The sequence below is a fragment of the Bombina bombina genome, chromosome 6 (genome assembly GCF_027579735.1).
Source record: "Bombina bombina isolate aBomBom1 chromosome 6, aBomBom1.pri, whole genome shotgun sequence".
In the NCBI taxonomy this organism is placed as follows: Eukaryota; Metazoa; Chordata; class Amphibia; order Anura; family Bombinatoridae; genus Bombina; species Bombina bombina.
In genome coordinates, this window is record NC_069504.1 from 387812290 (window position 1) to 387836303 (window position 24014).

General features: G+C 39.5%; 1 protein-coding gene across 1 annotated transcript in view; it reads left to right on the forward strand.

Annotated features, from left to right (window-relative positions):
- LOC128662996 (toll-like receptor 13) overlaps positions 1 to 24014 on the forward strand; it is a 50523-nt gene that overhangs the window by 17663 nt on the left and 8846 nt on the right. Inside the window, exon 2 of the mRNA XM_053717099.1 lies at positions 23354 to 23517. The gene's annotated coding sequence lies outside the window, so the exon portion shown is untranslated. The remainder of the gene's footprint in view (positions 1 to 23353; positions 23518 to 24014) is intronic.

The following is a 24014-nucleotide window of genomic DNA, read 5'->3' on the forward strand; positions in this document are numbered from 1 at the left end:
CAGCCCATTATAACACATGAGAAATATATACAGAATTAAAAATATTTTTCCCTAACATATATTTATATATATCTTCAAATATATATATAGATACATAAATACATATGTACACACAATTGCTTTGTGAAACTTTTTATTTTCGGGAAAACAGTTAACCACAGCTCTGAGATCTCGGTAAAGACTGGGCTAGGGAAAACGCGCTTGCGCTCAACTTGTAATAGCGCAATGGAAAGAGGGCACAAACGATCGAGATAATTTTAGCGCAATAGTTTGCATGCCACTTGTAATCTAGCCCTAAAAGTTTTAAAAACATTTTGGCACCTTCAAAATTCAAACCTATTGAGTCCAAAACTCAAAAGGATGGCACCGTATTTGGCTAGATCTCTCTTAAGTCAGAGACTTATAAACGTGGACTAAAAAATTGTTGCATGTACAACCACATTCATAAGAGAGAATGTCTATGATGAGGTCAATTCAAAAATGATTCCTATAAAATGTTGAGGCACCTGCAATTCGACCTGTATATATTAGCTGCATTGGAGCCCTTTGCAGTTAAGTATGTGAAAACTTCTAAAAACATATTTTTGCAATAATCATATTTAATAAAGGGTTTAACTATGCCTTTACTGTAAAAATTTCACATTTCAATGTTCTGCACATAGGGAAATATGTTCTAAGCATTTATAAATACACTAGTCCTAAAGCCCGGTCACACGGGCCATTTTTTGCAGTACAGACGGTCCCATCCCTTGCGCTCTCTCCCTCTCTTTTGCTCTCTCCCCCCTCTCTTTTACTCTCTCTCCCCCCCTCTTTTGTGCTCTCTCCCCCTCTCTTTTGCGCTCTCTCTCGCTCCACCTTTCTTTTGCTCTCTCTACCCCCTCTCTTTGGCTCTCTCTATCACCCTTCTCTTTTGCTCTTTCCCCTCTCTTTTTGCTCCCTCTCTCCCCCCTCTCTTTTGCTTTCTCTCCCCCTCTCTTTTGCTCTATCCCCCTCTCTTTTGCACTCTCTCCCCCTCTCTATTGCTCTCTCTCCCCCCTCTCTTTTGCGCTCCCCCCCTCTCTTTTGCGCTCTCTCTCCCCCTCTCTTTTGCACTCTCTTTCTCCCCTCTCTTTTTTGCGCTCTCTCCCCCTCTCTCTTTTGCGGTCTTTCTCCCCCCTCTCTTTTGTGCTCTCTCTCCCCTTCTCTTTTGCACTCTCTCTCTTCCCCCCTCTCTTTTGCACTCTCTCCCCCCCTCTTTTGTGCTCTCTTTCCCCCTCTCTTTTGCGCGCTCTCTCTCTCCCCCCTCTCTTTTGCGATCTCTCCCCACTCTTTTTTGCGCTCTCTCACTTCCCCCTCTCTTTTGCGTCTCTCTCTCTCCCCATCCCTCTCTTTTGCGCTCTCTCTCTCCCCATCCCTCTCTTTTGCTCTGTCTCTCTCCCCATCCCTCTCTTTTGCTCTTTCTCCCCCTCTCTTTTGTGCTCTCTCTCTCCCCCTCTCTTTTGTACTCTCTATCTCCCCCCTCTCTTTTGCACTCTCTCTCCCCCCTCTCTTTTGTGTTCTCTCTCTCCCCCCTCTCTTTTGCGATCTCTCCCCACTCTCTTTTGCGCTCTCTCTCTCTCTCATCTCTTTTGCGATCTCTCCCCCCTCTCTTTGTGCTCTCTCTCCCCCCCTCTCTTTTGCTCTGTGTCTCTCCCCATACCTCTCTTTTGCTCTTTCTCCCCCTCTCTTTTGTGCTCTTTCTCTCCCTCCTCTCTTTTGCTCTCTCTCTTCCCCCTCTCTTTTGTGCTCTTTCTCTCCCCCCTCTCTTTTGCTCTCTCTCCCACCTCTCTTTTGCACTCTCTCCCCCCTCTCTTTTGCGCTCTCTCCTCCTCTCTTTTGCACTCTCTCTCTCTTCCCTCTCTCTCTCCCGCCTCTCTTTTGCACTCTCTCCCACCTCTCTTTTGCGCTCTCTCTCCCCCCTCTCTTTTGCACTCTCTCCCACCTCTCTTTTGCTCTCTCTCCCCCCTCTCTTTTGTGTACTCTCTATCCCCTCTCTCTTTTGCGATCTCTCGACACTCTCTTTTGCGCTCTCTCTCTCTCCCCTCTCTTTTGCGATCTCTCCCCCCTCTCTTTTGTGCTCTCTCTCCCCCCCTCTCTTTTGCTCTGTGTCTCTCCCCATACCTCTCTTTTGCTCTCTCTCCCCCTCTCTTTTGCTCTCTCTGTTTCCCCCTCATTTTCTCTCTCCCCCTCTCTTTTGTTCTCTCTCTCTTCCCTCTATTTTGCTCATTCCCATCTCTTTTGCTCTTTCCCCTCTATTTTGCTCTCCCCCCTTGCTCTTTCCCATCTATTTTGTTCTCTCCCCCTCTCTTTCTATCTCTCTCCCCTTCTCTTTCTATCTCTCTCCCCTCTTTCCCTCTTGCGCACGCGACCCCCGCCCGGCGATGCTCCCCGTCACGCCCGGCCACGCCCACTTCCGCCCGCACCAGCTGTTCAGGTAGGGACTCTAAGGCCAGGTGTGTTTGTCCTCGCGCGTAGTCTCTACTGCGCATGACAGCTTCGGACAAACACACTTGGCCTTTTTTATATAGGAAAGTCCTATATATACAGTATATATATAAATTTGTATATATATATATATATATATATATATATATATATATATAAATATATAGGTATAAAAATATATTTGTTTTATAAACCATCAGATATATGTAGAAATATTTAATTCTGAATATATAGAACATATTCTGTTTTGTAAAGAACATTGGAAAATAAAATATTACTATATTCATGTCAGGTTAGCGCTAATGAGAATATGCTATGTTTTTTTCTTTTCCATTGACTTCTATGGGGAATGTGAATTTGCTATGTTGTTTGCGCGATATTGAGGGGTTATTTTTTTTAAAAAAAAATTTTCTCCATTGACTTCTATAGAGAATGTGAATATGCATTAGTGTTTGCATGATATCAAGGTGTTAAGTTATGGGTGAATGCATAAACGCGACCGCAATTTTCGGATTTCTTCTTTATTCGTGATTTTGGTTATTGTTAGTGAAAAAAAAAGGTTACTTTCAACTTGTAATACCAGCAAAATACCAATCCACTTGTAATCTAGGCCTTATTCTTTCTGAACACTACACATAGTGATGGACCCACCTCATCTTTGAGAATTGGGTCTTTTTGTAAGATCCCCCAATGCTTGTGTAAAACTTTTTTTATGAAATGTGATTCCTCATTATAGGTAATTGTACAATTACATAAAATTAAGCTGCGCTTCTCTGCTCAGGCTTCATATACCAAATACAAGTTAAAATAACATTCAAGTTTGTGCCCAATAGAGAAGGGTGATGCAATATATATGTAAGCCAAACAATGTGTATAATACAATACAATCACAGACAGTGAGCCCAGTATAAGCACATAAAAAAGCAAGGCCACCTCCAAGCATCAGACCCAATGTGAAAAAGGATTGCAAATAAAACAGGAATAGTATTGGTAGAATACTTCCCAAACAGTAATAGGATGTGTGGATGCTGCTCTAGTGTAGATATCAGGGCTGTGCTCCTGATTCCGATAGAAGCTGTAGAAATAGAAAAAACACAGAGCGCATACCACTCTAAGAGTAACACTGTTTAATAACTATAAAACAGGGAGCACTGTTAAAATAACACGTACAATGTTTAAAACACAACAAGCACAATCACCACTCCACAGTACTGTTGCTTTGTCAGTGTATTCCCCTGCCTAGTGAGGTTTCCTGAGGCTTTCCAGAAGTCATATGAAGGAGTGCAGATACGGGGTCACGAACAGCAAACCAACGGGAGCCGGTGAACAGTACTGTGGAGTGGTAGTTATGCTTGTTGTGTTTTAAACATTGTACGTGTTATTTTAACAGCGCTGTGTGTTTTATAATTATTAAACAGTGTTACTCTTAGAGTGGTATGCGCTCCGTGTTTTTTCTATTTCTATAGGTAGTTGTACATTGGACCGTGATATTGGCAGATTTTTTCTCTTGCTTGCCCATTTTTAACTGAAATAGTACTTAAAGATGTATCATAAAATATAATCAGATCTAAAAATTATAAGGATTCTGGTTATATAATTTCAGTAAAATTAAGATTAAAGCTATTATGGCTGTAATGTTTAACAAATCCTTAAGTGCACTGTATATCTTCTTTCCAAATAATGATAACATCATCAATATATCTTTAATACTTGACGTTGTTGGCTTGAAAAGGATTGTTGTCCCATACATAATGGTTTTCAGAATGGGTTATATATATATATATATATTAGCATAAGAGGGTGCCATTGTTGTGTTGTGCTCATGGCAGTCCCTTGGACTTGTTGACAAAACTGACCAACAGAACAAAAATATTTGTGCTCTAGGATAAACCAGGCAATGATGAAACGGTTTGCCAACCGAGAAACGCGTTGCAATCATTGGGGCCAACTGGGTGACCCTGTAATCCACTTTGTATAACAACCCTGGTGTTGTTTTTAAATTTTTGTTTTTAATAAATATTTGCAAATTTTTACTTTTGGAGTGGATCTCATTTCCTACCGTCTGCCTGCAATCACTACTAAGTGCACAGCTGCTGAGAAGCATTAAACCTGCCTTTGTTTTCACTGCATCAATACCAAAAGATCGTTTGTTTGGGTGAGCTGCCACACCTGCCTGAATCTGCAGCCTGTATCTACCAGCACATTGGTGTGCTTTGGGAGTATGTGAGTACCCACTTTATACTATAAAGCACATTTTTATGTATCATCCTTAATGGTCTGCACATATAGTGCTCTCTGTTTGTTTTACACCTGTTGCAGAACTACAGTATTGGAAGTATCCTTGAACAGGTGAGCTGTCACACCCATCTAAATCTACAGCCTGCCCCTACCAGCACATGAGTGTGCTCGTGGAGTATGTGAGTACTCATTTGGCTATTCTGTTGCTTTTTCTTATGTCTTCAATCAGACTATACCACACATGAGGCGCCCCTCTGTTTTTTATTTCTCATACTTGTGTACAGGGCTGAAACATCATAGGTCATCCAAACATTCTCATCTTTCCATTTTAGACCATCAAAGATATTAAAATCATCTAATGTGTTTCACGTAGAATCTAATACTCTTTACCATTCTAAAAACCAATCTATATAACAAGATTACTGGAAATGGAATTGATCCCTAATATGATGGATCTACCTGGGGGATTATGGTGATGTTTATGAATTTTGGGGATATGATGAAAAAAAATCAGTTTTCTGGGCTAGGTTGTAAATATAAACCCAAATTCTTCTTTATTTAGAATCCTCTTTCTTTAACTCCACTAATAAACTCATATAAGATTTCATGTATTTTTTTGGTTGGATATTCATAGAGTTTGACATATTGTCACCGCATACCCAGAATTAAATCTGAAACCTCCAGTCTCTAGCCGATAGCCTTGCCTCTTGAGCACCTGTAGAGCTCAGAATCTGTGTGTGGATAGTTGTATCCTACTGCCTGCTCTGGCTGGCTCTCTAGCTTCAACTGCCTTCCAGCTGCAGGCAGTTACCTAATCAACTGCCTATAAAAGCAGCTTCCTGTTACCTGTTTGTGCATGTGTATTGGATTCTGTTCCTGTGTATGCTTTATTCTGCTTACTGTTTCTCCTGTTGTCGACCTTTGCCTGAACTTGGACCCTTCTACTGGATTTTGCTGCCTGGACCTCTGACCCGTCTCCTGACTGTGCTTTCATCTAGTGATTAAGCTTTTGTCTGCCCGTCTGGTTTCTGCCTCGCTGGCCTGTTTTTTTGATGATTCTTCTGGATTGTGTTTTGGTACTTCTTTGCCCTGTTTGTTGCTGACTTGCCTACTCGACTACGCCTTGGCCATTCCTTACTGGTCATGTTCTGGGAACTATCCTTTTACTGGGACACTGTGCATAACTTACACTTCCCAACCTAAGGGTCCCTTACTGAGTGGAAATTGTAACCTCTGACCATGATAGTATACACCAAAAGTATGAAACCGCATGGAATTGTCTAAAGTTATAGCCCATCAAGCTCAACTACTTGGGGCTCATGCTGCTCATCTCCAAAGTTTAGATGTGAAATTTAGCCAATTTACAGAAATGCTCAAAACATTCTACCAAGTCTCGCAATCATCTCAAGCGCCTACACCTGCATCTTCTCATCCTCCACCTACCGTGAGGGCTCCCGCTCCTAAATTACCCTTACCTGAGAAATTCAGTGGTACAAAAAATGAATGCGGGGGATTTCTCAATCAATGTCATCATTTCAAGAATGATCCAGTTACCTTTCACTCTCCTTCAACTCAAATCACTTTTATCATTTCACTCTTTAAAGGGAAAGCACTAGCCTTGGGGGCCCATTTATCAAGCTCCGTAAGGAGCTTGTGGGCCCGTGTTTCTGGCGAGTCTGACCGCTGCTCCATAACCCTGTCCACCTGCTCTGATGGAATGGATCGAGTACGATCGGGTTGATCGATACCCCCCTGCTGAGTCTGCAGGGGGCGGCGTTGCACCAGCAGCTCACAAGAGCTGCTGGTGCAATGCTGAATACGGAGAGCGTATTGCTCTCCGCATTCAGCAATGTCTGTCGGACCTGATCGGCAGTGTCTGATCAGGTACGACAGACATATGATAAATAGGCCCCTTGGTCTCTCCTTTGCAGGAGAAAGATAATCCCATTCTTCCTGATACCAAGGCCTTTCTTACTGCTCTCCAAAAAGTCGCCTAGATTACGAGTTTTGAGCGCTATAGGGAAATTAACGAATGCAACAAAAGTGGCGTTATTTAATCAACTATAGCGCTGCCATTACAAGTTTTAAAAAAACAGACTTGTGCGTGCGATATCGGGTTTTTAATCTCCATACCGCACCAAAAACAAGCGCTGATTTGACGTGCTTGTGCTCGTTTTTCCCATAGACATCAATAGGGAGAGCGGGTCAGAAAAAAAACCTAACACCTGCGATCGCAGAAAGAAAAGCTCTGTATTGCAGCCCCATTGATGTCTATGGGGAAAAAGAAAATACGGTTTAAACCTAACACCCTAACATAAACCCTATGTCTAAACACTCCTAATCTGCTGCCCCCGACATCGCCGCCACCTAAATAAAGTTATTAACCCCTAATCTGCAGCTCCCAATATCGCCGCCACTATACTAAAGTTATTAACCCCTATTCCGCCTCAACCCAACATCGCTCACACTAAAAAAAAGCTATTAGCCCCTAAACCTCTGGCCTCCCACATCACTACCACTAAATAAACCTATTAACCCCTAAACCACCAGCCCCCCACATCGCAACAACCTAAATTAACCTATTACCCCTTAAACCTAACGTAACCCTAACATAACCCTAACCCTAACACCCCCTAAATTTAACATAATTAAAATAGAAATAAATTAAACTTACAATTATTAACTAAATAAACCTATTAACCCCTTAACTGCCAGCCCCCCACATCACAACAACCTAATTTAAACTATTAACCCCTACACCTACCCCTAAACCTAACCCTACCCCTAAACCTAACCCTAACACCCCATAACTTTAACATAATTAAAATAGATCTAATTTAAATTTACAATTATTAACTAAATAATACCTATTTAAAATTAAATACAAACTTGCCTGTGAAATAAAGTCTAAGGCCTAGATTTAGAGTTGGGCGGTAGCCGTCAAAACCAGCGTTAGAGGCTCCTAACGCTGGTTTTTACTGCCCTCTGGTATTTGGAGCCAGTCATTAAAGGGTCTAACACTCACTTTCCAGCCGCGACTTTTCCATACTGCAGATCCCCTTACGTCAATTGCGTATCCTATCTTTTCAATAGGATCTTTCTAACGCCGGTATTTAGAGTCGTGGCTGAAGTGAGCGTTAGAAATCTAACGACAAAACTCCAGCCGCAGAAAAAAGTCAGTAGTTAAGAGCTTTCTGGGCTAACGCCGGTTTATAAAGCTCTTAACTACTGTGCTCTAAAGTACACTAACACCCATAAACTACCTATGTACCTCTAAACCGAGGTCCCCCCACATCGCCGCCACTCTATTAAAAAACTTTAACCCCTAATCTGCCAACCGCACGCCGCTGCCACCTACGTTATCCCTATGAACCCCTAATCTGCTGCCCCTAACACCGCCGACCCCTATATTATATTTATTAACCCCTAATCTGCCCCCCTCACCGTCGCCTCCACCTGCCTACACTTATTAACCCCTAATCTGCCGAGCGGACCGCACCGCTACTATAATAAAGTTATTAACCCCTAATTCGCCTCACTCCCGCCTCAATAACCCTATAATAAATAGTATTAACCCCTAATCTGCCCTCCCTAACATCGCCGACACCTAACTTCAAGTATTAACCCCTAATCTGCCGATCGGAGCTCACCGCTACTCTAATACATTTTTTAACCCCTAAAGCTAATTCTAACCCTAACCCTAACACCCCCCTAAGTTAAATATAATTTTATTCTAACGAAATAAATTAACTCTTATTAAATAAATTATTCCTATTTAAAGCTAAATACTTACCTGTAAAATAAACCCTAATATAGCTACAATATAAATTATAATTATATTGTAGCTATTTTAGGATTAATATTTATTTTACAGGCAACTTTGTATTTATTTTAACCAGGTACAATAGCTATTAAATAGTTAATAACTATTTAATAGTTACCTAGTTAAAATAATTACAAAATTACCTGTAAAATAAATCCTAACCTAAGTTACAATTAAACCTAACACTACACTAGCAATAAATAAATTAAATAAAATACCTACAATTATCTACAATTAAACCTAACACTACACTATCAATAAATTAATTAAATAAAATACCTACAATTATCTACAATTAAACCTAACACTACACTATCAATAAATTAATTAAATAAAATACCTACAAATAACTACAATTAAATAAACTAACTAAAGTAAAAAAAATAAAAAAGAACTAAGTTACAAAAAATAAATAAATATTTACAAACATTAGAAAAATATTACAACAATTTTAAACTAATTACATCTACTCTAAGCCCCCTAATAAAATAACAAAGCCCCGCAAAATAAAAAAATGCCCTACCCTATTCTAAATTAAAAAAGTTCAAAGCTCTTTTACCTTACCAGCCCTGAACAGGGCCCTTTGCGGGGCATGCCCCAAAGAATTCAGCTCTTTTGCCTGTAAAAAAAAACATACAATACCCCCCCCCCAACATTACAACCCACCACCCACATACCCCTAATCTAACCCAAACCCCCCCTTAAATAAACCTAACACTAAGCCCCTGAAGATCTCCCTACCTTGTCTTCACCTTACCGGGTTCAGCGATCGATCCAGAAGAGGGTCCGAAGTCTTGATCCAAGCGGCGGCTGAAGAACTCCATCATCGGGCTGAAGTCGGAAGTCCATCATCGGGATGAAGTCTTCTATCAAGCCGCACCTTCAATCTTCTTTCTTCCGGAGTGGAGCGAAGCCATCTTCTTCCAAGCTGACGCGGAACATCCACTTCAACCGACGCCTACTAGCCGAATGACGGTTCCTTTAAATGACGTCATCCAAGATGGCGTCCCTCGAATTCCGATTGGCTGATAGGATTCTATCAGCCAATCAGAATTAAGGTAGGAATATTCTGATTGGCTGATGGAATCAGCCAATCAGATTCAAGTTCAATCCGATTGGCTGATTGGATCAGCCAATCAGATTGAGCTTGCATTCTATTGGCTGTTCCGATCAGCCAATAGAATGCGAGCTCAATCTGATTGGCTGATCCAATCAGCCAATCGGATTGAACTTGAATCTGATTGGCTGATTCCATCAGCCAATCAGAATATTCCTACCTTAATTCCGATTGGCTGATAGAATCCTATCAGCCAATCGGAATTCGAGGGACGCCATCTTGGATGACGTCATTTAAAGGAACCGTCATTCGGCTAGTAGGCGTCGGTTGAAGAGGATGTTCCGCGTCGGCTTGGAAGAAGATGGCTCCACTCCGCTCCGGAAGAAAGAAGAATGAAGATGCGGCTTGATAGAAGACTTCATCCCGATGATGGACTTCCGACTTCAGCCCGATGATGGAGTTCTTCAGCCGCCGCTGGGATCCAGACTTCAGCCCGAGGATGGACGTCACTCTTCAGCCCCCCGCTTGGGCTTGGATCAAGACTTCGGACCCTCTTCTGGACAGATCAGGACCCGGTGAGGTGAAGACAAGGTAGGGAGATCTTCAGGGGCTTAGTGTTAGGTTTATTTAAGGGGGTTTGGGTTAGATTAGGGGTATGTGGGTGGTGGGTTGTAATGTTGGGGGGGGTATTGTATGTTTTTTTTTTACAGGCAAAAGAGCTGAATTCTTTGGGGCATGCCCCGCAAAGGGCCCTTTTCAGGGCTGGTAAGGTAAAAGAGCTTTGAACTTTTTTATTTTAGAATAGGGTAGGGCATTTTTTTATTTTGGGGGTCTTTGTTATTTTATTAGGGGGCTTAGAGTAGGTGTAATTAGTTTAAAATTGTTGTAATATTTTTCTAATGTTTGTAAATATTTTTTTATTTTTTGTAACTTAGTTCTTTTTTATTTTTTGTACTTTAGTTAGTTTATTTAATTGTATTTATTTGTAGGTATTTTATTTAATTAATTTATTGATAGTGTAGTGTTAGGTTTAATTGTAGATAATTGAAGGTATTGTATTTAATTAATTTATTGATAGTGTAGTGTTAGGTTTAATTGTAACTTAGGTTAGGATTTATTTTACAGGTAATTTTGTAATTATTTTAACTATTTTAGCTATTAAATAGTTATTAACTATTTAATAGCTATTGTACCTGGTTAAAATAAATACAAAGTTGCCTGTAAAATAAATATTAATCCTAAAATATTTATATTGTAGCTATATTAGGGTTTATTTTACAGGTAAGTATTTAGCTTTAAATAGGAATAATTTATTTAATAAGAGTTAATTTATTTCGTTAGATAAAAATTATATTTAACTTAGGGGGGTGTTAGTGTTAGGGTTAGACTTAGCTTTAGGGGTTAATCCATTTATTACAGTAGCGGCGAGATTCGGTCGGCAGATAAGGGGTTAATAATTGAAGTTAGGTGTCGGCGATGTTAGGGAGGGCAGATTAGGGGTTAATACTATTTATTATAGGGTTATTGAGGCGGGAGTGAGGCGGATTAGGGGTTAATAACTTTATTATAGTAGCGGTGCAGTCCGCTCGGCAGATTAGGGGTTAATAAGTGTAGGCAGGTGGAGGCGACGTTGTGGGGGGCAGATTAGGGGTTAATAAATATAATATAGGGGTCGGCGGTGTTAGGGGCAGCAGATTAGGGGTACACAGGGATAATGTAGGTAGCGGCGGTTTACGGAGCGGTAGATTAGGGGTTAAAAAAATATGCAGGTGTCAGCGATAGCGGGGGCGGCAGATTAGGGGTTAATAAGTGTAAGGTTAGGGGTGTTTAGACTCAGGGTTCATGTTAGGGTGTTAGGTGCAGACGTAGGAAGTGTTTCCCCATAGAAAACAATGGGGCTGCGTTAGCAGCTGAACGCGGCTTTTTTGCAGGTGTTAGGTTTTTTTTTCAGCTCAAATGGCCCCATTGTTTTCTATGGGGGAATCGTGCATGAGCACGTTTTTTAAGCTGGCCGCGTCCGTAAGCACCGCTGGTATCTAGAGTTGCAGTGGCGTTAAATTATGCTCTACGCTCCCTTTTTGGAGCCTAACGCACTGAAAACCCAGCCATTCTGTGAACTCTAAATACCAGCGGTATTTAAAAGGTGCAGGGGAAAAAAAGCATGCGTAGCTAACGCACCCCTTTGGCCGCCAAACTCTAAATCTAGCCGTACGTTAGCTACAATATAACTAATAGTATTGCATTGCCCTAAGTTAAACAGCTCTTTTGCTACAAAAAACAACAAACACCCTCTAACAGTATACAAACCCCCACCCCCCCCAAACTACCAAGGGCCCTTAAAAGGGCCTTTTGGGGGGGCCTTAAAAGTGCCTTTTGTAGGGCATTGCCCTAAGTTAAACAGCTCTTTTGCTACAAAAAACACCCCCGAACAATAGACAAACCCCCACCCCCCAAACTACCAAGGGACCTTAAAAGAGTCTTTTCGGGGGCCCTTAATAGGGCCTTTTGTAGGGCATTGCCCTAAGTTAAACAGCTCTTTTGCTACAAAAAAACACCCCGTAACAGTATACAAACCCCCACCCCCCAAACTGTATTTAAGCAACTCTCATTCTATTGGCTGATTCATCTTCCAGTAGAATTAGAGCTGCTTAAATCCTATTGGCTGATTTGAACGGCCAATAGGATTTTAGCAGCTCTAATTCCTATTAGCTGATTCAAATTTTTCAGCCAATAGGAATGCAAGGGACGCCATCTTGGATCGTGTACCTTGCATTGAAGATTGAGTGTACGGCGGCGACCGTATGAAGAGGATGCTTCGCACCAGATGTTTTCAGGATGGACCCGCTCCGCACCGCCGGGATCAAGATAGAAGATGCTGGCTGGATGAAGATTGAAGTGGCCGTGTGGATAAAGAGTTCTCGCCATCTGGATGAAGATCGTTCAAGCAGGACTTCAAAAACTGTAAGTGGATCGTCTTGGGGTTAGTTTTAGGTTTTTTAAGGGTTTTTTGGGTGTTTTTTTTTTTAGATTAGGATTTTGGCATGTAAAAGAGCGAAATGCCTTTTTAAGGGCAATGCCCATACAAATGCCCTTTTCAGGATAATGGGTAGCTTAGGTTTTTTTAGATTTAGGTTTTTTATTTTGGGGGGATGGTTGGGTGGTGAGTTTTACTTTTGGGGGGGTCTTTGTAAGCTGTTTAACTTAGGGCAATACCCTACAAAGAGCCTTTTTAAGGGCCATTTGTAGTTTATTGTAGGCTAGGTTTTTTTTATTTTGGGTGGGCTTTTTTATTTTGATAGGGCTATTAGATTAGATTTTATTTTTGATAATTTCGTTTGTTATTTTTCGTACTTTAGTGTTTGTTATTTTTCGTAATTCAGTATTTTTTTTTGTAATTAGATACTTTGTAATTTTTATAGTAGTGTTAGGATTTTTTTAATGTGTAGTTTAGTTTAATTTAATTTGTAGTTAGTTTAATAATTATATTTGTGTAATTGTTAGTTTAAACTTAGTTTTTTTAACTTGACAGGTAAATTTTAATTTAAGTTAGGGAAATTGTAATTTTTTTTTTTTTTTTTTTTTTTTTTTTAAAGATATTTTTTTATTGAGGTAAAAGTAAAAGATAACATACAGTGTTCCAACCGCACAGGTTAAATACAAGATGCAAAACAGTATTAAAACTTAATAGAGAAACGAGAATGATGCAATTCAAGTATTTTTGTGAAATATTGACAAAAAGGTGATGATAGCTATAGCAACTAACCTGAGCGGGGGTAAGAATGACCTCTTTTTTCATAAACCAACAACTACCTTATATATCAAGGGACATGATAAAATGAGTACACTTATTCAGGAATCCTAATGATGAGGCAAATATTGTGTAGGATAGTTTAGGATTATAGAAAGTTAGACATCTCTGAACAGAGAGAACCCATGGATTCAAGTATACAGCGAAGGAGCTTATAAGTATATATAGGTAGTAGTATGGCTTAAAGGGGGGGGGGGGATATCAGTGGGCCAGAGCCACTTTTAGTTTGGGGGAGGGGGGATTTAGGGGGGGCGGGCTAGAATAAATATAGAGAGAGCATGGTTATCCTTAAAGAACTAGAAGCGATAGAAAACTTATGAGGGTCTTATAACAAGGTTGCGTATTCAGAAGCTCAGATTCTTACGCAATTCAATGTAACATAGGGGGGTATCAAAAAGGAGGGCTATGTGTAGGTAAAAAGAAAATCACTGAACCTGAGTCCAGTAGGCAATCAGTGATAAGATCAATTGCTATCATATCCAGATTTTTGGGCTTGTGGATAAGTGCTAAATATGTGAGTTATGTCACAGAACATATGCAATTAGTATACAAGCCAGGGGATGGTTTGCAGCTTACAGACTGAGTAATACTTAAATAGAGGGATACGTTTAAATTATAGCACAAATTAATGTAGCTAATGCATAGATATAAGCAAACAAGCTTACACTGTGTGCGCATGTAGTCTAGTCAAATATGCCTGTTTATCATCTTGGTAAGGGGTTAAAAAAAAAAATTCCAACTGACTATCATAAATCAAATAGCACAAATAGTGTCAATAACGAAAGGACAGATGAGTCTGTGGTATGTTTTTAAAGTTTATTCCTGAGGAGTAGGAATAGTACCCACAGTGTGATAAAAAGGGTGTTATGGGAATATAGGGTGATAATTATGTTGTTGCTACAGGATAAGTTATAGTAGTACTGTGGTCTAGTCTGTCAGTGCTAAATCCGCTAAACATCTAGTATTTGTGAGGTATGAATGTATTCTCTCTCATGTAAGGGGAACCAGTAGTACCCATACTGCAATACATGAAAAACTAACGAGGTATAGAGAGCCCAGGAGATATCCCCCTATGGTACATTAAGTGTGCAGATCTTGCTATAGGGGGGTTACATATGATATATCTTTTAACTCAAAAACACAAACAGCTATATATAGGTATCTAGCATAAAACACAAACAGCCAATTACTACACACTTAAAGAAATGTTATACAAAGGATATATGAAGAAGCACTCCTGTCACATATATTTAGGTAGCTAGACATAAGCATCAGCAACATAATATAGGGAATTAGTAGGAGGGTAAGTGGCAAGTTTTCTATGTAAATAGTAATCAACTGTACAGATGTCACACAGGCCTATCCACTCCACTAAATAAAAGTTACAAATTAGATGGGTTTTTCAGAGTTTGCAGTAAAGGTAAAATAACACTGAGTTCCGTACTCCATAGACCCGGACCGGCAACAAAAAAGTCAAATCAGGAAATGTCTTAGGGTGAGAGCTATTGAATTTGTGTTAAGTTAGGGCTGTCAAGGATTAATACTGCAGGAATACGGAGCTTTACCAAGTGTCAGCAGAACTTCATCCTACCCCTCTCCTCAGACCCTTACTTCCAATTAGGTGGGGTGCAGGTTGTAGCGTTTGCTCCTTAGTTTCCAGACGGTGTCTAACTCCCGTAGGTGGTAGTCTGCGGGGAGCATTTGCTGGGAGGCTGAAGGCGTTTGGAATTAACAGTGCAGGTACCCAGAGACAGGGGGTAGAGATGTTATGGGCCTGGCATAGGGGATATACTGCAATGGAGGGATCAGAAAATGAAGATCGTGGTATTCTGATGTGACTCCAGCTGATCATTAGATCCTCAGCCCCACCGTGATTGAGAGTGAAAATGTCTCTGGTAATTTGAGATACAACCCTGTTATCCTCTATCCCCACTCCGACCGGCCGCTCCGGAGTAGGGCGAGAGTGAGCAGTGTCAATGTCAGGGAAAGCTCCCGGGAACCTCACTGGACTGAGCAAAGCGGAGGGCCGAGGATCCACCTCATGAGAGTATTCAGATGGTGTGAGTAGGTCTCTGTGATGCTCATCGGCTATACTGTTCTCCTCTGAAATAAGGGCCAAAATGAGAGGTGCGCCGTCTGGGTCACTCTCTGGTGTGTCAGAACAGCTCAGGCATTGGAGCAGAGAGCGAAACTGAGTGTCCATGCGGTGTTCTAGCGCAGCCAGCGCTTCTTTGATTAGGGAGTCCATTTTCTCAGCTGACTAAGGATCAGACTGATCCCAAGGTTGGAGGATTTTCGGACTGTAGGTACTATATCTCCTGTATGTATTTAGAAACTTACATTGATGTAGAAACCTACAAGCAAAGTAAAGTATGCTGGGGTAGAGGATACTTATAAACTGCTTTATTTGTTTCACAAGCCACGGTATAGAGTGTGACTTTTAAGTATCCGAGATCTTTAACCTCTATGAATGATTCCTTCCTACTGTTTTCAGACTGTAAGCAAGATGGCGACTGCCATGTGCTATTATATCAAAGCTAAGCTGTATTGCGGAAGCTATGTCTGTGAGATAAGCTAAGCTTATAGTGCTCCCTGTAGGTATGGAGATGTGGATAATGGTGAATCGCTACAGGAGCGGTTATTGCTAGCTGGAGGGTATAGGGGACCCGTTCTGTGATCCTGTAGAGGCTGTGTATTGTGAGGGCGTACCTGAACCGACACTGTTGGGAAACTCACTTTAGATTATTTGTCCGTAGTTGCGCCCCTGAAGGCGAATTCTTAAGCCGGAGACTAGAATCTGCTTGCCTGTGTGTCACTGCACAACATCGTACCATATTCCGGGTTGTATCTCCAAGCTTAGGATGGTGATCCCCAGTGAGTACCGTGACAGAATTAGTATAACAAGCTTGGTTATGTAGCGCTGCACAGGGCCGCAGATACTTTCTGTCCGTCTACTACTCAGGTACCGCCATGTACTCGGAAAACAGAACTTCCATCAGTAAAAAGTTGTCTCATCACTGTAGATATATAGCCCTAGGTGCAAAAAATCTCCTTTTTGTATTGAAATTGGCTCATTTAATCTGTATGTTTGAGGAGCTCCATAAGAAGACGTCTGAACTGCTCGGCTGTTAGCTCCGCCCCCCGGGAAATTGTAATTTTAATATAACGTTAGGGGGTGTTAGGGTTACGTTAGGGTTATGGTTAGATTTAGGGGTTACTAGTTTAATTTAGTTTATTGCGATGTGGGGGCTTTCGGTTTAGGGGTTAATAGTTTAGTTTAATATATTTAATTGTGGGCACTTTCGGTTTAGGGGTTAATAGGTTTATTATAGTGGTGGCAGTGTAGGGCTTAATAACTTTAGTATAGTGGGGGCGATGTGGGCGGATGGCAGATTAGGGGGTTAATAATATTTAAATAGTGTTTGCGATGTAGAAGGATGGCGGTTTAGGGGTTAATAAGTTTATTATAGTGATGACGATGTCAGGGAGCAGCGGAAAAGGGGTTAATATTTTTTAGAGTGGCTGCGATATCGGGAGCGGCAGATTAGGGGTTAATACATTTATTATAGTATTTGCGATGCGGGAGGGCCTTGGTTTAGGGGTTAATAGGTAGTTTATGGGTGTTAGTGTACTTTTTAACACATTAGTTATGAGTTTTATGTTACAGCTTTGTAGCGTAAAACTCATAACTACTGACTTTAGATGGTGTTACGGATCTTGTCGTTTTAGAGTGTAACGCTCGCTTTTTAGCCTCACCGCAAAACTCGTAATGCCAGCGCTATGGGAATCCCATTAAAAAACGTTGTTTTTATGAGTGGGGGACTGACGTTGCGTTACAGGCTAAAAGGCTTGCGGTACACCTATACCGACAAGACTTGTAATGGCTGCAGGGCTGTTTTAATGCTGAGAATATTACATTTTCATAGTTAAAAGACAAACGCACAAACTTGTAATCTAGCTGAGTGTTTGACAAACCTGGAAGAGATGCAGCTGCAGAAGCATCCTTACTGGAGGTTCAACGAGTCTGTAGCTCGCTATGCCATTATCTAGCATTTTATGATCATCTTTGCATTCAGAAGACATTAATTAAAGTTTTAAATTTGCTTCTGTTACCAAATTAACTTAATTCTCATTGTTACCTTTGTTGAAAGGTATAGCTAGGCAGATTAATGACCATCAATGCACTACTGGGAGCTAGTCAGTGATTGGTGGATATGCACTTATGCCTTTGGTCATTGGCGCACCAGATGTGTTCACCTAAGCCCCGGTAGTGAATTTCTGCTCTGAAGCCAACTTTAAACAGGGGTTAAACACAGTTATATGCAAGCAATAGTATAAAAATAAATGCTATAACACATTAGGCATTTCCCTTTTGCACTTTTCAAGTTTAATGTAATTGTAGGGCAACCAATTTGCTGAATACAGCATCTTTATGATTTTTTATAGTTTTAAATTAACTGGAAATTCATATTCAGCAGTCTACTGTTCTTATGCTTACAGGGAGATATAATATCAGTATTTTCAAACAAGCTTACATTGAAATGTATCACTGTGGTATCCAAAGCAAGTGAAAAAAAAAGATTGCATGAGCACACAGCTTAACATCTTATTGACGTTGGGCCACATGCTTGTTTCAACTAATCATGTTAGCAGTAACAATCAGGCAGACCCATTTATCAAGCTCCGTACGGAGCTTGAAGGGCCGTGTTTCTGGCGAGTCTTCAGACTCGCCAGAAACACAACTTATGAAGCAGCGGTCTAAAGACCGCTGCTCCATAACCCTGTCCGCCTGCTCTGAACAGGCGGACAGGAATCGCCGGACATCAACCCGATCGAATACGATCGGGTTGATTGACAGCTCCCTGCTGGCGGCCGATTGTCCGCGAGTCAGCAGGGGGCGGCGTTGCACCAGCAGCTCTTGTGAGCTGCTGGTGCAATGTTAAATGCGGAGAGCGTATTGCTCTCCGTATTTAGCGAGGTCTTGCGGACCTGATCCGCAGTGTCAGATCAGGTCCGCAAGCCCTTTGATAAATGGGCCTGTTAGTGTCATTTTTTGCAGAATACAGTATATTATGAAAATGCTTCTAATGGTATGTGAAGGGCAATGCTTCAAATGCAGCTTTAATTTCTCTTTAACCCCTTCCTGCTATTAGGACATTCCATGCCGTCCTAACTACACTGGGCATTAGCGCCGTTAGGACGGCATGGAACATCCTAGTCATTTGGCTATACTGAAGCCATAACAGTTTCCTAACTTGGATTGCGGGCTGAAGGGCATGCCTAGTGTCATAGGCACTCCCCAAGACTCGATCCCATCATTGAAATCATGAGATCGCATGAACGACCGCGTGATTTAAATTTTTACTTATTTGTTTACATCGGAACTTTGTCAGTCATTGTGGACAGTGGAGAGTTGTTTTCGCCCTCTCCCGGTCTGTTGCTTTGTTGTTCCCAATGTCTGCTGCTTGTCCTTGTTCTTATGAACCAAAACCTTTGAAATTTTAAGGATGGAAGCAAACTGACGCTCATTGTATTCCTTGGCCAGTAAAGTCAGAGTTGAACCCTTTTCCTTACTCTTTTGGCATGGTCAATAGTTCTTTTTTATTCCAATTATTTTTGAGATACTACTAGCACTGTTTTTGCCATCCAGCTGCTCCTGTTGCAGTACTACATCAGTGGTTTTTATACTTCTCCTCATTAAGGGCCAGATTATGAGTGGCGCGCTAACAGTTACGCATGAGCGATTTTGGGTTTATCGCGGCTGTTTGCAAGTGTTGGATGTAGCGCTAAAATTACAAGTTGAAACTAAATGCAATCATTTGAGTGCAATTGAATTTAATGGTCGGGGGATAGCAGAACTTCAGAGCTCTAGTTAAGTGTTTCGCAAAACAAAAAAGTGTCACAAAACACATCAAAAATACAGTTAAACTAATAATAACACTAACTAATAAAAGGTAATAAGAAAAATATTGCACAAAAAAGTTATAAAGTCTCAGGTGTTAAAAAAAAGGCTCCAAATGGCTTTAACATAGAGATACATAAATATACATGTCTATATATATATATATATATATATATATATATATATATATATATATATATATATATATGTGTGTGTGTGTGTGTGTGTACATATGTATTTATGTATTTATAAGTGTATATATATATATATATATATATATATATATATATACATAAATACATATGTACACATATAAATTAGAGCATTTGGAAGTCAAGTAGATGAAAACATGTAAAAGCATATGAATGCAATATTCATTTTTAAGTGTTATACTGCATATTTACTGTAAATAGTTCACATTCTAATGCTCTGCACATAGCATAATACGTTCTATGTATTTTTAAATATTTATTAATTCTATATATATATGCATGTGTGTATATATATATATATATATATACTGTGTATATATATATATATATATATATATATATACAGGTATATATATATATATATATATATATATATATATATATATATATATATATATATATATATATATAAAGCAAACCTTGAGGAAAGAAAATTCTTACTTCATGTAAAATCACAGACCAGGGTGTCCAGCCAAGAAAATATGCAGTTCCACAATATGGAAAATAAGTGGGAGGCTCTCTGGATTTTGGAACAAACGTTTTTAATCTTGTGATGTTTCGGGGTGATTAACCCCTTCTTCAGACAACAAACACAATAAATACAGTGCTATTTATACTTAAAACTTCACAAACAAAGGCAACCCCTGTACGAGTGAGCGCCACAGCCGGAGATCACTTCCGGTGTGGCGTGTCACATGATACTCACACCCCTAGACACCATGGCAATGTAGTTAACAAATTACGTGATACTTGTGTTTATGTGTACAAAGTAACAATTGGACTCCATTAGGAGTGTTTAACACAAACTACTATGATCATACTAAAGAAAATTGGGTAAATAAAAATAAGAATTAAAAGTTTAGACTTAAACTAGGGGGACACAAAATGATATCGGCATCTATATTCTTATTCCCAAATTTCATGGGTAAGTATATTACTGGTTAACGAGACCACAGCTTAGCATACCTTAAACATAAAGAATTTCATTTTTCTTAAAGAGTGAGAGGTTACACATCAGATAGTTCTGTACAATAGTCATATTTATTACTTTAACTGCAGTTATTTGAATGTACCGGAAAAAAATAATGATATATTTATATAATATTTGTTAGTTACAGCAACTAGGATATTCTAATTAGTTTTAAGTAGCTGTTTCACATTGAACTTATATGAATGTCAAAGGAGGTAGGTGATACACAGATATGTGGCATATATGTGGATATCATAAACAGACAACCAGTGACAGGGACTAAGGAAGATATACAGACCTATGCCAGACTGCCAATCTTTGCGCTGGACTGTACATCGAGTTGATAAAATCTGTCTGGAGAGACAGAGGGGAAAACCTTACTGGTGTTGTATAATTTTATTCACAGTGAGGATATCATAAAAAATGTTGGAGTGGCAATGTTTTTTATGATATTCTCACTGTGAATAAAATTATACAATACCAGTTAGGTTTTGCCCTCTGAATGAAGCAAATGAAGCAAACTAGATAATAGAAGTAAATTGGAAAGTTGTTAAAAATCGCCTTCTCTTTCTAAATCATTAAAAAAAAATGGGTTTTCATGTCTTTTAAGTAGAATGAGGTGTGCCTGTGTTGGAATTTATGGTCTAACGCATGGTCTAACGCAGTGTCACAAACTTTTTACTTTCAATGTGCAATATGCACATTAACTGGGCAGTGATACGTTTTTACTTTGAGCACAGCGAAAAAGCAATTTAGTGCACCACTTGTAATCTAAGCCATATTTGGAGTCTCTTTCCAGAGAAATTGTCCCCTGGTAAAGTTCTGCATTATCTTACTGGGCACACCAATCTTGAAGCTCATGTATTCTCGCACCCTGTGACAAAAGTGATGAACATTAACAATTCAGTGATGTTGCTATATAATATGCTTTGAATTAACAGGAAGTTTACATTTTTGCAATTTTTACTTTAAAGTTTAAAAGTTAAATAACATAATAATGAGTAATGCAACTATTGCAAAAATTTGACACTAAGGGGCCGATTTATCAATGTCTGTCCGACATGATACGCTGTCGGCATTTAACATTGCACAATAAGTTCTAGTGAAATGCTTGTGAAATGCCGCCCCCTGCAGATTCACGGCCAATCGCCCGCTAGCAGGGGGTGTCAATCAACCCGATCATATAGGATCGGACGGATTTATGTCCGCAGCCACGGTGGCAGCAGACCAGTTAAGGAGCAGCGTTCTTAAGACTGCTGCTTCAGATAAATTTAAAAATCTTGTAATTTGTTTATTATTTTCTGTAATTTAGTGTGTGTTTTTTTTGTACTTTAGCTAATTTTATTTAATTGTATTTAGTTTAGGGAATTAATTTAATTATAGTGTAGTGTTAGGTGTTAGTTTAACTTAGGTTAGGTTTTATTTTACAGGTACTTTTGTATATATTTTAGCTAGGTAGTTTATTAAATAGTTAATAACTATTTAATAACTATTCTACCTAGTTAAAATAAATACAAACTTGCCTGTAAAATAAAAATAAACCCTAAGCTAGGTACAATGTAACTATTAGTTATATTGTAGCTAGCTTAGGGTTTATTTTAAAAGTATTTAGTTTTAAATAGGAATACTTTAGTTAATTAAAGTAATTTTATTTAGATTTATTTAAAATATATTTAAGTTAGGGGGGTTAGGGTTAGACTTAGATTTAGGGGTTAATAACTTTAGTATAGTGGCGGCGACGTTGGGGGCGGCAGATTAGGGGTTAATAAATGTAGGTAGGTGTCGGTGATGTTAGGTACGGCAGATTAGGGGTTAATAATATTTAACTAATGTTTGCGAGGCAGGAATGCGGTGGTTTAGGGGTTAATATATTTATTATAGTGGCGGCAATGTCCAGTTCGGCAGATTAGGGGTTAAAAAAAATTTTTTAGTGTTTGCGAATGTGGTAGGGCCTCGGTTTAGGGGTTAATAGGTAGTTTATGGGTGTTACTGTACTTTTTAGCACTTTAGTTAAGAGTTTTATGCTACGGCTTTGTAGTGTAAAACTCTTAACTACTGACTTTAAAATGCGGTACCAGTCTTGACAGGAGAGGGTTTACCGCTCACTTTTTGGCAGACTCTTAATACCGGCGCTATGCAAGTCCCATTGATAAAAGAGGATACGCAATTTACGTAAGTGGATTTGCGGTATTTCCAAGTCTGGCCAAAAAAGTGAGCGGTGAGCCTGTACCTGCAAGATTCGTAATACCAGCGGGCGTTAAAAGCAGCATTTGGACCGGCCAACGCTGCTTTTTAAGCCTAACGCAAAACTCGTAATCTAGCCGATAGTAAATGCACTAATAGTTAGCTATGGCTAGTAATGCACAAATGTCATGCTCTGATGAATCATAGTCTGTCATTTGACATCCATATTGTTTTCAGAAAACCAGGGAGATTTCATAGTAGTGACTTAAGTGTGGTGGCATTGCATAACGAAGCAAGAGGAAGTATGTGCTTTCTGGTAAAGATCATTTCTTTTAATTGTTACTCAAATTAAAAAATGCTTGCTATTTCAAAACAATGAAAGGGAAGATGCTAAAATGAATATGCCTACAATATACTAATAAGTTTGCACTTTTATTTTTCTTTCCTTTGTTTCCTCATCCTTTTCATTGTAGCTGATTAGACTATCCATAGTTAAAACAATATGAAACAGTGATTCTTCAGTAAGAACATGTGTTAAATCAAAGTAAACATAAATAGAATCAGATTGCGTTAGAAACATCAAACTACTTGTTTTCTTGCAAAATGTGCATTTAAGAAATTCTCAGTGTAGCCACTGCCATCAGAGATATGAGTGACATTAGTTAACGTAGGTTCTAATGTCATATTATTTTTCAGTAAAAGTCCTCTAATGAGCATGGGCAATAAACTGACTGAAGCTTGAGCAGATGTCTCCTAGCAACCACATCAAAGGAAAAACTATTAATTTGCCTTCCTGAGACCCCAGCCCCTTCTGGAAGTAATGGACCCTGCACAAATGAAGTTAAAAACATAAATATAAGGTAAAATCCTTTTTAAATTATGAATAATAGAGATGTGCATTAATTTCATTAGGAATACACCTTCATAAAGAAAATAGGATATTCTTTTTGTTTTGACGAAACGAATATCTGAATGAGTGCACCCAAAAAAAATTAAAGAAAACCAAAAAAATACTGACAAAAATCATCAGTATTCATTCGCTTCCTTTATTTTTTTTATTTTAAGGCTTAATACTTACCTTTTGCATTCTGGAGAGTGTGGTAAACCTCTTCTTGCCAGTGCCCTTACCGCAGTCGGCTCCCAGGACCTAAATTAAAGCTAATGCAGTCCTGTGAGCCAAGCCTGATGTTTGCGAGTCCGGGGCTCTGGCAAGAAGAGGTTCAGGTTAGTGCGCTATCCACTGCACAAAAGATAAGTATAAACTGCTACAGGTGAACTTTTCACCTGTAGCTTTGCACATTTACATTAGTTTTATTGAAAACAAATGTAAATGTTTAACTAAAATTCAGTATTCGTT